This window comes from Neopsephotus bourkii, unplaced genomic scaffold (genome assembly GCF_033783945.1).
Source record: "Neopsephotus bourkii isolate Nb327-2 ecotype Australia unplaced genomic scaffold, CSIRO-AGI_Nbou_v1 NB_998, whole genome shotgun sequence".
NCBI lineage: Eukaryota > Metazoa > Chordata > Aves > Psittaciformes > Psittacidae > Neopsephotus > Neopsephotus bourkii.
In genome coordinates this window covers 532,992-544,872 of record NW_026901490.1, presented here as the reverse complement: position 1 = coordinate 544,872, position 11,881 = coordinate 532,992, and the positions used below count along the sequence as shown (strand labels likewise).

At 40.3% G+C, this 11,881-nt stretch overlaps 1 pseudogene; it reads right to left on the bottom strand.

Annotated features, from left to right (window-relative positions):
* Positions 1-6,235: 6,235 nt before the first annotated feature.
* LOC133215707 (alpha-1-antitrypsin-like) lies at positions 6,236-10,898 on the bottom strand (annotated as a pseudogene).
* Positions 10,899-11,881: the final 983 nt, after the last annotated feature.

The window sequence follows — 11,881 nt, the reverse complement described above, 5'->3', positions numbered from 1 at the left end:
AGCTGACCTCCCTCTGAGTAGAGCAGACTTCCCTCAGCATTTGTGAAAAAAGGAACACAAGTAATATCTACATTATTTGCTGTTTCTCAGGAATGAATATCCGTCTCTGGTCTATTTAATATTTGTGGTATGGTTTGGGTTAATAACACTGTTCCACAGCTGAGGGAATATGAAGAACCCAAAGAGCTCTGTTGCTCTGACGCTTCCCCATGCACTGGAAATAACCAGCTAGAGCAGGAATAAATGTCTTCAACAAATGGCCAGATTTAGAAGCAACTAAGAAGATCTGAGCACCAGATCTTTCAAAAAGTGAACCCAGCAGGACCACTGGTAATGACTTCCAGATGTGCCTTTCAGCTTGCCATCTCCAGTCACCTCCACGCCACCATCTCCCAAAAGCTGGGTGTGTAAGTTGGGACCTTGACAGGATTGAGAGCTGGGCCAGTGTGAGCCTCATGAAGTTCAAAAAGACCAAATACAAGGTTCTACACCTCGGTTGGGACTATCCCAAACACAAGCACAGGCTGGGTGAAGGATGGATTGAGAGCAGCCCTGAGGAGAAGGACTTGGGTGTGTTGGTTGATGTGAGGCTCAATATCACCTGGCAATGTGCACTTGCAGCCCAAAAAGCCAACTGTACATTGGGCTGCATCAAAAGGAGTGTGATCAGAAAGTCCCTATTCCCCTTACTGCTGTACCTGTCAGTCCATGCAGCAGCAGGAAGGAAGATGAGGGAAATATTGGGCAGTGGCTGGCAGTTTTTTTCCACTGAAAGTAAATGGGCAAATCCAATTTTAGTAGCACAGACAGATAGTCAAAAGTGTAGTCAAAGGCTGAGTACAGCATATGGGGTTCTTTTGTTGTTTTTTATTTTTCTCTTAAATCATGGGTGGTGGTACACAAAGGTTTCAGAACTGAAAGAAGGTGCTTTTAGTGGGTTGTTGTTCAGAGTTACAGCTCATCAACACGGGGCACGGATGTCCTTCATTGACTCTGAAGCAAGTGCTATCTGAAATTATTAATAAGCTTTTGGAATAAAGATATGAACTGTCCTTCAAACCCCTTTGTAGCTTCCTAGGTTTTTGGTCTTCAGGATTTACCCAGAAACCCTGAAAACCTGCACTAGAATCTGTTGGGGAAAATCTAATTTCCTTTTCATTCCTGGTTCTAAGAGAAGAGTTCGTTTCCCTGAGGAGCACTGCCTTGCGGTCACACGGCTGCCTCTGCTACAAAAGCCTCTTTATCCTGTAGGTGCTATTTGCGCACCCTGACTCTCCCCTACCAGAAGCTTAAGATGTAAGGAATAGTTGCTAGATGCATCTTCCTAGTGCCAATTACAAGTATTGAGGACACCACAAAGTCAACCTTTTTGCCTTGAATTCCAGCTGGAATGTCCATGTGTTTGTTCTAGCATGTGATGCCAGTGAGGGCTCTCTCTGTTCCTTAATATTTGCAGATCAGCTACTTGGATCTTCCATGCATGTTTTGACCAGTTAGCACACCAATGCGCAGGTATCATGAATAGGCAAATGTGATCACCTCTGAGTGAGAGGCTCTGGTCCAAGTGCAGGTAGTTATTACTGCAGTAGAAGTGTTATGTGGAGTCTGTTTCTTTAAAATTTTAATTCAAAGGTCATCTTCACAGCAGTGAAAGCCTCACCCTGCCTTACAGAGTAGACTTTTAAAGGCAAAAGGACTTTTTCCAAGAACAGTGAGAAAGCATTGCCCCCTTAGTATTGTATGAAAAGGAAGAGGCTAGACTACATTTGTATTGCCAAGGCATAGGTTTCTGCCCTCTTCTGGCCTCAAGTGTATGTAAACATAGCAACTGATACAAATTTTTACTCCAATTTTTTTTTTCTCTGTTTATATAGCATTTCATTCTAATGGGCCTTCTTTTCCTCTTTCATTTTCATTTCTGTAAAATAAATGAAAGGAGATTTACCCTGTCTATGGGATTTTGCCACCCAGGCAGCCAGCCACCCAGTGCTCATGAAACCCACTGTAATTTTTACTCAGTTTGGTCCTCATTTGGATTCTAACTGATCTTTTGCCATCAGGCAAAACCAAACACGATCATTCACTTTATAATTAAATTCTTTGTTCATGAGGCTTTAGAGAAACAGTGGAGAATGAAACTAAAAGAAGCAAAAGATAAATAATTAGGAAATAACCAATGAATCACTGTTTAGGGATAGTTTTTTTCCTGGGTATTTTTGTTTGTTTGTTTTTTTTTTCCATGGAAATCTTATTTCTGCAATGGCATATCTACCCTGGAATCATATGGCTGGATTCACCACGCAGTATTCATAATGACTTGGTGCTCTGAAAGTTTTATTATCTATTCCTGGTGAAAGGCAAATATGAGAAATGAATAGGAACAGAATTTCTTTAAATTTGAAGTTTTAGGAAAGCTAGTTTTCTAAACTGTTTTTGGAAGATGTTTCACTAAGGTCCTTGCATGTGTTTCAGATCAGTTCCAGATCAAACTGTCTCATTTTTAGAAGTGTAGAGAAATGAATAAACCCTCTATTTCTATGGTGCAACTGAGAGTTCTTCCCCTGAACCCTTAGAACATGGAGTTCAGTGGCTAAGCTGGATCATGTTTAACTTGTATCTAATTTACTTTCCTTCTGTATTAGCACAGGGAATGCAAGAAATAGGGATCTACATGGGAAAGTGACAGGCATTCAAAGTTTTTATTAATGATACCTTTTTTTGATTTGGAATGGTTGACGTAATCCAGCTAATTTCAAATTTACAAAAGGTCAACTCACCCCCCACCTACAACCCTTAGGGACTAACAAAAATCCTTACACCAAGCAGCCTGCAAGATAGGAGATCAAATTGTTCAAAAGTGATCCTGCCAGGGAGAATAAATCCTGATGCTGCTTTCTCCCATTTCCACCCATGTGCACATGTGGGCCACAACAGGGCTGTAGGTGGGGAAGAAGGGACATTTGGGGAACTAGCATGTTGAGCTCGGTCTAATGCCATCTGCTATTTTGGGGAGGGGCCTGTGTCTCCCATGTGAACTACTTCATGGTCAGCTGACCACTTTCTGAACAGCTACAACACTTCAGCTATTGATTAGTTTTAGGTTTTAAGGTGAATGTGCAGGGTTGCAGACTGTCCCTCACAGAACACAGTAGATAGAGCTGAGGTTGGGGCACATTGTTCTTGAATGAGATTTGAACACAGAGCAGTGTAAAGGCATTGTTCATGCAGTGAATGCCACAGACCCTGCAGAGGTTTGGAAAGAATGGCTGTATTCCTGAATTAGGCAGAATATGTGGGTATTTAAATGCTAAAATCAATCTCACCTGCAGTACCAGCAGTCGATATGTATCTATGGCTCCCACTGACTTCCACACAACATGTAGGCATGCACAGTTTTGATGTAAATGTGTTATACTTTCCTAAAGAATCACAGTTATACCAATGAGGACTAAGGAATTTCACGGAAAACATTATCTGAGCTAGTGGTAGTTACAGTTTCAAAAGACTGAAAACTTGATGGTGCCCCATTGTTCCAAGCTGCCCAAGCACTGCCTGCATTGTTGTATCTTTAAAGAAAAATATCTGGAAGAAAATCCACTTAACTGTGCATATAAAAGCTATTGTCTAACCGAGCAGTTTTCCCAAGGGCTCATAAGGAATTCTTCCTCAACCAGCAAAGAGCTCCAGGTGTTGTTAGAAATAACTCAACAGGGCTCCCAGTGCCTGGTTCTCTAAGCAAGGAAGTTGAGTGTGTAAGAGTTCTCCACAGTCTTAGGGAATTCCTCTAGCCCACATGGACCTGAGATTCCCAGATGCATTTCTGACCTCACAAAGCAGTTGTAAATGTGATACCTTAGGAAACTGAGAGTTACAGTAACCCTACAGAAAAGGGGGACTTAAAAAAAACCTAAATTAGGAAAAGATTCCAATGTAACAGGATGTTGTAGTACATTTCTAATATACAATTTTATGTTAGCCAAGGGCAAATCATGTTTGGGTTTATTTCTGACACTTTCTAATTTGGTGGCTATTTATGGTTATTATTTCAATTGATTCACTTCAGAGGAATCAAGAGAGTTCACAGTAACTTTGAAATTCAATGTGTTATTTTTCAAATATGCTAGTTTGTTGCCTACAACATTCCCTACTGCTGCTCATTAACCTTAATTTTGCTGGATACCAGATCATACTGTTTGGAAATGCAAAACATAACCACTGCTCAGTTAATCACCCTCACTTAGGGATGACGGTAGGCAGTGCCAGGTCACGCTTCCTGCTACTCCAGCAAGAGCATTGCTGTCTCTGAGCAATTCAGTAATGCCTGTTTTCCCAGACAGGACCTTGATACCAAAAGCGTCAGAGAGAGGTGATTAAAGAAGGCACAGAGAGACCTGTCTGTTGAAATCTATGCGAAATGGAGGTAACACATTGTAGAGTTAATGCAGTCCAGTTTTGCTCCTCATTGTGTTTACAGATCCTGCATGTCAGTATTCCTCGTGGTAGGGGGAGATGCTGCTGTTTTTGTTAACAAGGGAAGTCATCGAGGATGACGTTTTCTAGCTAACTGCCTGCAGGTACTGTGCAGGTGGAGGATGAAGTTGAGGCTAGTTGACCCTTGATAACATGGGCACTGCACACTGGCAGTCCAGTCCATGTGCTGGCTCCAAATTTAGTCTTCCTTGGGTCAGTATGTCTTAAGTGTGAGGAGCATCAGGATGTCAAAGTGTGGCCAAGGGTTTTTTGTCCTCTTCAGAGAGATTTTACTCTCCCACCCTCTTCTTTCCATGTTGCTCTCAAAAATGCCAAGGCTTTGCACTTTGCTGGTGTTGTCTTGGCCCAAGTTGATAACGTTTTCTGATTGGTAGAGTTTCAGTTTCAGACAGAGCTAATTTAGGGTATCTATGTCTGGGCCACTCTGTTGCCTTAGTTTTACGGCAGGCTTTCTGAACATCTGTGGTTTTCACTTTTTCTGTTAAATCATGTTCCTGCTATACTCGTCTAATTTCACCATGGAGCTAAAATTCCTGAGCAAATCAGCTCAACACTTGTGCTCATTTCCAACATTTTAAGGTCCTTTCCAAACCCCATATAAATCTTCAGAAAAGTCTTTGAACTTAACTGCCTATTTGAGAAATCACTGGCATGCCTTTTAAAACCATTTTGAGTGGTTTTTATTTACAGTTGTAGGGAAGATACAAAAGCATAACTTGCAAATATCATCTTAGCTGAAGTAATTTTTTCACCCTCAAATAACTGCTTTTAACCCGTAGGGCACCAAATGGACTTACACTTTTCCCCATAATAAAATCCCATGGTTCTGATAAGAAAATAATCATTTTTGCAATGGTTTATTTTTCAAATATCTAATATTTACTGCTAATCAAAAAGACTGGGGTTGTTCCTGATTTTCATTTTCCAGAAGTGGGCAGAGGGGGAGGGAATAAATGATGTAATGTGAAGAGTTTCCTATTTACTCTCATTCTTGCCTTTCTTCTAACATATCCCAAATAGCACAGTTAACTGCTCACCTAAACCTTGCCATTCCCAAAGCAGGGGAGCAATGACTGTGCATGCTGTATTAACAGTTGTGGATGAGCAGACTTGCAGTTTGGCAGCTCTGTGTAGAGCTGAAATCATTGGCTTGGCTCCAGCAGCTGAGGTTTGCCCCTTCAAGCACTGCTGAAACAATTGATTTTATTTTCCTAAGAAGGAAAATGAGTTTGACAGGTATAGCTGACTAAGATTTTCCATAGAGCGTTTTCCAGGCATTGCTGTTTTTCTTTCTTTAGAAACTGGGCACAAAGGCATGACTATAGAGAAAATATTTTGCAATAAGCAAACCTTTAGGTGTGTTATAGGTGTGTGAAAAGGGTGTGTAAAGGTCTGCGTTTCTGTTTCCTTTCTTAGCCACTGAGCCCTGCAAGGACTTCAAAAATAAAAGACACTTCTGAGATTCACAGTGGAATGAGAGGAAGTGAAAAGACGGTTTCTCAGCTGAAGGGGATAGGTTTGTGTTTTCTGAACTGAGGACTTGATATGCAGAAAATGGAAGACATAGGGAGTTTCTCAGCTAGGAGGAGGAAGGCTTATCTGTGTGCAAGGGATGGTGGTACCAGAGATGAGTGAGGTAAGGAAATGTTTGTCTGTTGAAGATCCTATAGCTGCCTATTTGGCCTGGGTCATTTTATAAATATGGTTCACTCATGCTTTTTCCTAACTGTTTGTAAGTGAAGAATAACTTTGTATAACATTTATTTATATGTTACTTCTGGATCAATGCTAGTCCCTTTTGCAAAGTGTCTGGGGTGTGCACAAGGTCTCTTCTCTGCACTGGGGGCTACAAGTGCTCTGGCCTAGTCTTCTTTAGCTGGGTTCACAATTTTCCCCATGAAAAAGATGCCATGGTGATTTTGTCAATAATCATCATCAGGAAGGGACTGTTGAATCTGATGCGAGGAGGAGGAGAAAACTCTGCAGAAAATGGTACCACTTCTATCAAGGTTGCTGCAGCAGCCTCTGTGCTGTTCTCACTAACATGAACCATGGCCTTGTGAGCTGCCTGCAAGAGAAGCAAAGATTAAAATCTAGGTAGAGAAGACTGAGAAGTATCTGGAGACAAACTTGCTTGCTTTAACACTTTGAGAAGGTAGTTTTGGATGCTTGTAGATACTGAGCAGCATAGATAATATTTATTGTTCTGTCATTTGTCAGACTAAGATTTTGTCCTTAGTATCTAACACAGAAGAAAAAAGTTTTTGTATTGCATCAATTTCTGCATATACAAAACCACAACAGGGACAAGATTTACAAGCGTCTTTCTGTAACAGAGCCCACTTACATGATTTGACTTTATAGGGCTTTCTATGATAGGTATAACAGATACATATTTCTGATTTCACATGGTCTTATTTCATTGTCTTTAGTCTACCCTTTATGGTTTTCCTTCATTGTGAATAATATCTTCGAAATTTCCTCTTATGTGGTCCTTCTATCTTTATTTAGTTGGTCTATATCTGTAATCCGAACATTTAGAGATGAAATCAGGTATTATTCAGCATGAGGAATCACAAAAACATTGAATAATATATGTTGGAAAGACCTCTAGAGGTCATCCAATGAAACCAACCACCCTACACTGCAACAACTCTCATCCAGTCAAGGTCTGAGTATTTCTAAGGATGGAAATTCAAAGCCTTTCTAAGTAACCCGTCCTAGTTTTTCATCACCCTCATGGGATTTTTTACATATATCTGATGATATTCTAGAGTGAGGCACTCCTGCCCTCCTAATACATATCTGTAGCCAGCACTAAGAACCCTCCTTCACCTCCCTTCTCCTGGCTGAACAACTTAAGTCACTCAGCTTGTCCTCATATATCCCATGCTCCAGCCACACAGCCACCCGGCTCACCCTCCACTGCATTCACTGTAATTTAGTATGTCACCATCTCCCTTGTATTGGGGAACCCCAAGCTGGATTTGCAGTACTCCAGAAGTGATTTCACAAGTGTGGAATAGAAGGGAAGACTCAATTCCCCCATGGCACAAGGCACATATTCCCAGGGACACTATGGAAATCACTACTTATCTGTGTCTCAATATCTTGTTTATGAAATGGGGCTATCCCTGACCCACAAGTCTGTTGTCCATATAAATTCCAAGGTGTTTTAATAATCATAGACTGGTTTGTGTTGGAAGGGACCTTAAAGATCCTCTAGTTGTAATCCCCTGCCACAGTCTGGGACACCTTCCACTAGACAAGATTGCACAAAGCCCCATCCAACTTGGCAGTAATAGTGCAGTAATTAATGGTGTATGCATAGGATAAGAATGACTATTCCCACACTTATGGCATAACTACGACCCTTGTCAAGCATTAATTATTTTACACCATCTTTTTGTGAAATTACTCTGTTTTGCTTTCCAGATCTGTTTTCTTCTTCAGGGACTTTCAAGTGAATTTGCAGGATTGCTGTACAGTAAACAATTTAATATTAATTAACTGTAGGAGTAAAAGCCATTTAGTGCCTAACCTTTTCCTTCCTTTATTAACGTCAGTAAGCCATGACTACACTCCAGATGTAGGATTAGCCTATTTATGGAGATAAAACCTGCGTGTAAGCAAGGCAGATAAATCTCTTGATTGCCATCTGTTTGCATACTTACTCTGGAAATTTTCAGAAGAGTTTTTTCTGCTACTCCAGAGAGATCAGTTTGGTCACTGAACAACTCTGTCACACCCATTTTCTCAAATAGGCTCTTGACATCATAGGTGCTGGAGATGGAGAATTTTAGAAGGTCCAGGTAGATTTTTTCTTTTCAAAAATGAACAAAAAATGTGAATTTATTATTACAAGATACTTCAGTGCTGTCCCTTCAACAGCTGTTACAGCTATATACCTATTCCAAATACATAGGGAGTTAAGGCTTGGCTTTCTAAGACAGTGATAAACCCTATGTGACAGAAGCAGAAACTGAGGTACCTGTCCCACCAGCTGCAGTCTGATCAGTAGTGCAGGGAGAGAGTGCTGGTAAATGAAAGTGACTAGCTGGAGTGTATTGTTCAGACTAGAGAGAAAGAAATTTATATTATTTTTAACTGGATTCTTCCTACTCGAGACAGGCTCCCAAGGGTAATGTACCTGTGTATGAGGTGGGGGATCAGCACAGCTGGTAGCACTTCCACTGCTGTGACTGGAGAAGCCAAGGAGAGTGTTACCTCTAGGTGCAAAATCATCCAATACCTTGTTTGAGTCAAAGAAACCATGCAGTGCTTGTTCCTTAGAACAATCTCTTTAGCGACTCATTGCGGCATCCTAAGCTTTACCTTGCCTGGATGAGTAGTTATGGCCTGTTCAATATTTAAAAAAAGCAGCAGTTAAAAGATTACCTGTTTTCAAGTGATTGCATCCAGTTATACACCGTTTCTTTTAACAGAGCATCCTCCACTTGCTGCATTGTGCCTTCATCAGGCAGAATGAACAATGAAGTAGCACTTCCTTTGTATGGGATTTCTACTATCCAGCAAGACAAATTCTGATCCCTGTGGATATTAAAACCTCTTTTTTTTCTGATGCATCCTTTTGGCCTTAACGGAATTCTTGGCATCCAAAGAGAAGTCATCATTTCTGGTGTACAAACAGTTGAAAGGTTTTTCCCAGTGGCCTTCTGACAAAAGAATGAATATAGACTTGAATAAACTGAAAAGGGGACTAATAAAAGCACATCACATTAGTTGATGCTTAAAATATTTTATTTGAAATGTAAAGGCAAAAAGCCCATCTTGTTTAAGGATGCTTGTTCCTTTGCCATAGAAAGCAGCTTTATGTCATTTCAATGCTCTAATAAAAACTACACAAGAGAAATACAGGCTGAGGGTTGCCATGGAAAAGACCTGAGCCTTTTCCTGCTAAGGCAATGGTAAATCTTCCACAGACTCCCACTGTACAAGCTCCAACCTTATTCGTTTTATGTAAGTGTCATCTTTGTTTGCTCATGTCCTGCACAGCTGAACAATTGTGCCTATCAACAAATGGTCATAAATTGTCAAGCTCATCCTCCCTCTCTGATTGTTTTCAGCTCTGAACCTGGCTTAAAATTGGTATGATATTAATGATTTGATACTGATATGATATTGATTATTTTTTTCAATTATTATTCTTTTTTTTTTTTGTTTCTAATTATATAGAAAATGAGCCTTCATACCTGGCTTTCAAATATTTCTTTATGTCATTTATAAGTAGAAACACATATAGCATAGGCTCACAGTGTGTAAAAAGCTATGTTTTTTAGATCTGGATACGACATCCAGAGATTATGTGTATAACTGCTACCCATGTTTGCCACTCACCTTTAAAGAAAATGTAGTTAACAAGAACCATAACAGTGTCTGAGTAAATCAACCCTCAAGACTTGAGTAAATCAACCATTTTCCCATGGGAAAACAAAAGTTTCTATGTACTTACTGATTTCCTTTATAGCCTCCAGACAATAATGGAGATTACTAGAAATAGCTTCAGAATAATAAAAATATGTGACATTATCTAAAAATTTTCAGAGCAATTTCAGTTGGTTTCTTGTAAACAAGACATTGCCCATGTTCAACTGGACTTCTCAGTGAGGGTCGTTCAGCAGCTGGAGGACATGTTGAAATCCCTCATGGATCTCTGGCTCCTCCATCTCTGTCAAGTTGAAGGCGAGGCCTTTGTGCAGCTGAGTCGGTGTGTTTGATTTGGCCTCCAAGGATAGCATTGCGAAGGATGTGGAGATGCTCAAAGGAGAGAAGAAAATGTTCTCGTTCCCTGCCTCCTCTCTGGCCTGCTTGTAAAACCTAAATGGAAAGTCAGCATTGCTGGGGGCTATTTTCATGTGAGCCAAGTTCTCACCTTCAGCCTGGGAACGGTCTGGGGAACAGGGTATTTTTTGTTTCTGCTGTTCATAACTGAGGTTTGAAGGCATATTGACCCTGGACTTGAAGTGCAAGAAGCAACAAACACAAATACAATGCTGACTTCATCTTCCTTCTGAACAGGTCTGTTAAGAAATAATAGAGAAACTTTAGAGAATTTTATCTTTATCTTTGCTGCATAAAAATTATTTCTGTATTCTAGATACTGATTTTCAAATGTCAGTCTTTAGGGTTACTCTTCTACTCCACCTCCTGAAAAGTATTTATAGTCAGTTCTTTCAATATTTGACCAACAAGCAACAGAAGGAAGACATTAATGTGGCACTACCAGTGAAGAATTGATGTTCAGGCTTTCATGAGGCATTATGACTGAAATAGTTCTTGCCTTTGACCAGTGTGGCCTCACTGCACTCCTGAGAGCCTTGGGGTGCATGGCTGAGTTCACCTATTGGCTCCCATGTATTTAGTAAGCACTTTGTCAGAAGGACCAGCTTCTGGTAGTGTCGTGGTTTAAGCCCAGATAGTAACCCAGAACCATGCAGCTGTCTGCTCACCAGGACTCTTTGCTCTCTCAGAGTAAGCATTACTTAGCAACAACTAAAACAGTGTTGTGTTATCAGTGTTGTTCTCAGACTAAAGTGGAAACACAGCACTGTACCAGCTATTAGGAAGGAGAAAAAGTGACTGCGACAGCTGAACCCCAGACAAGGTGTTCATGGCCTTGTTATTACTTGGGTTTTCAAGCACTGCAGTGATACAGATATAATGTCAGTTACAGCTGAGAATAAAATGCATCTAAATACCTCTTAAACTACATATATCTTTCTGTGTCTTGCGTAGCAGCTCTGAAATCAAGAAGCATATTATTTCAAAACATTACTTTAAATGTTTTAGCAAACTGAGGATAAATCAAGGTTTATTGACTCCTTCTACTGCACATAAAATATCCATAAGGTTGCAAAGCCCAAAACTCAAGAGCTTAAGAAAAGCTCTAGTGTAATCTGTCTTGCTGTGTATGTACTATTCAAAGACCTTTCCTCTTCCTTTAACTGACGTAAGCATATTTTATGTAATCCCAGTCTGTCTTCTGCCCTTTTCAAGTGAAGAACCATACTGGAGAAGAGCATTATCCCTAGGTTGCCTCACCTAAATTATCTCAAATGACAAATACTCTAAAACATGAAGTAGGCAGTTTGGGCTGCAGTAAAACAGAGATGATCTGAATGTTTTTCATAGCAGCTGTATACTGGAGCGTGGGATTCCTTCCCAGGATCTGCCTCAAGCTGTGTGTCTAATGCCAGGTTTAGGTCTTACATCAAATTTTCATGGGGAGTTATTAATTCTCGTTTCCCTCTTTTCTAGCTTCCCAGTATAAAATACTGGAGATGTAAGCTGTGGAAGTGCTGAATACAGGAGCTGTGCTCATCATTTTTAAAATGCTGGATGAAAACACAGACACTGAAAAAAAGAAAGC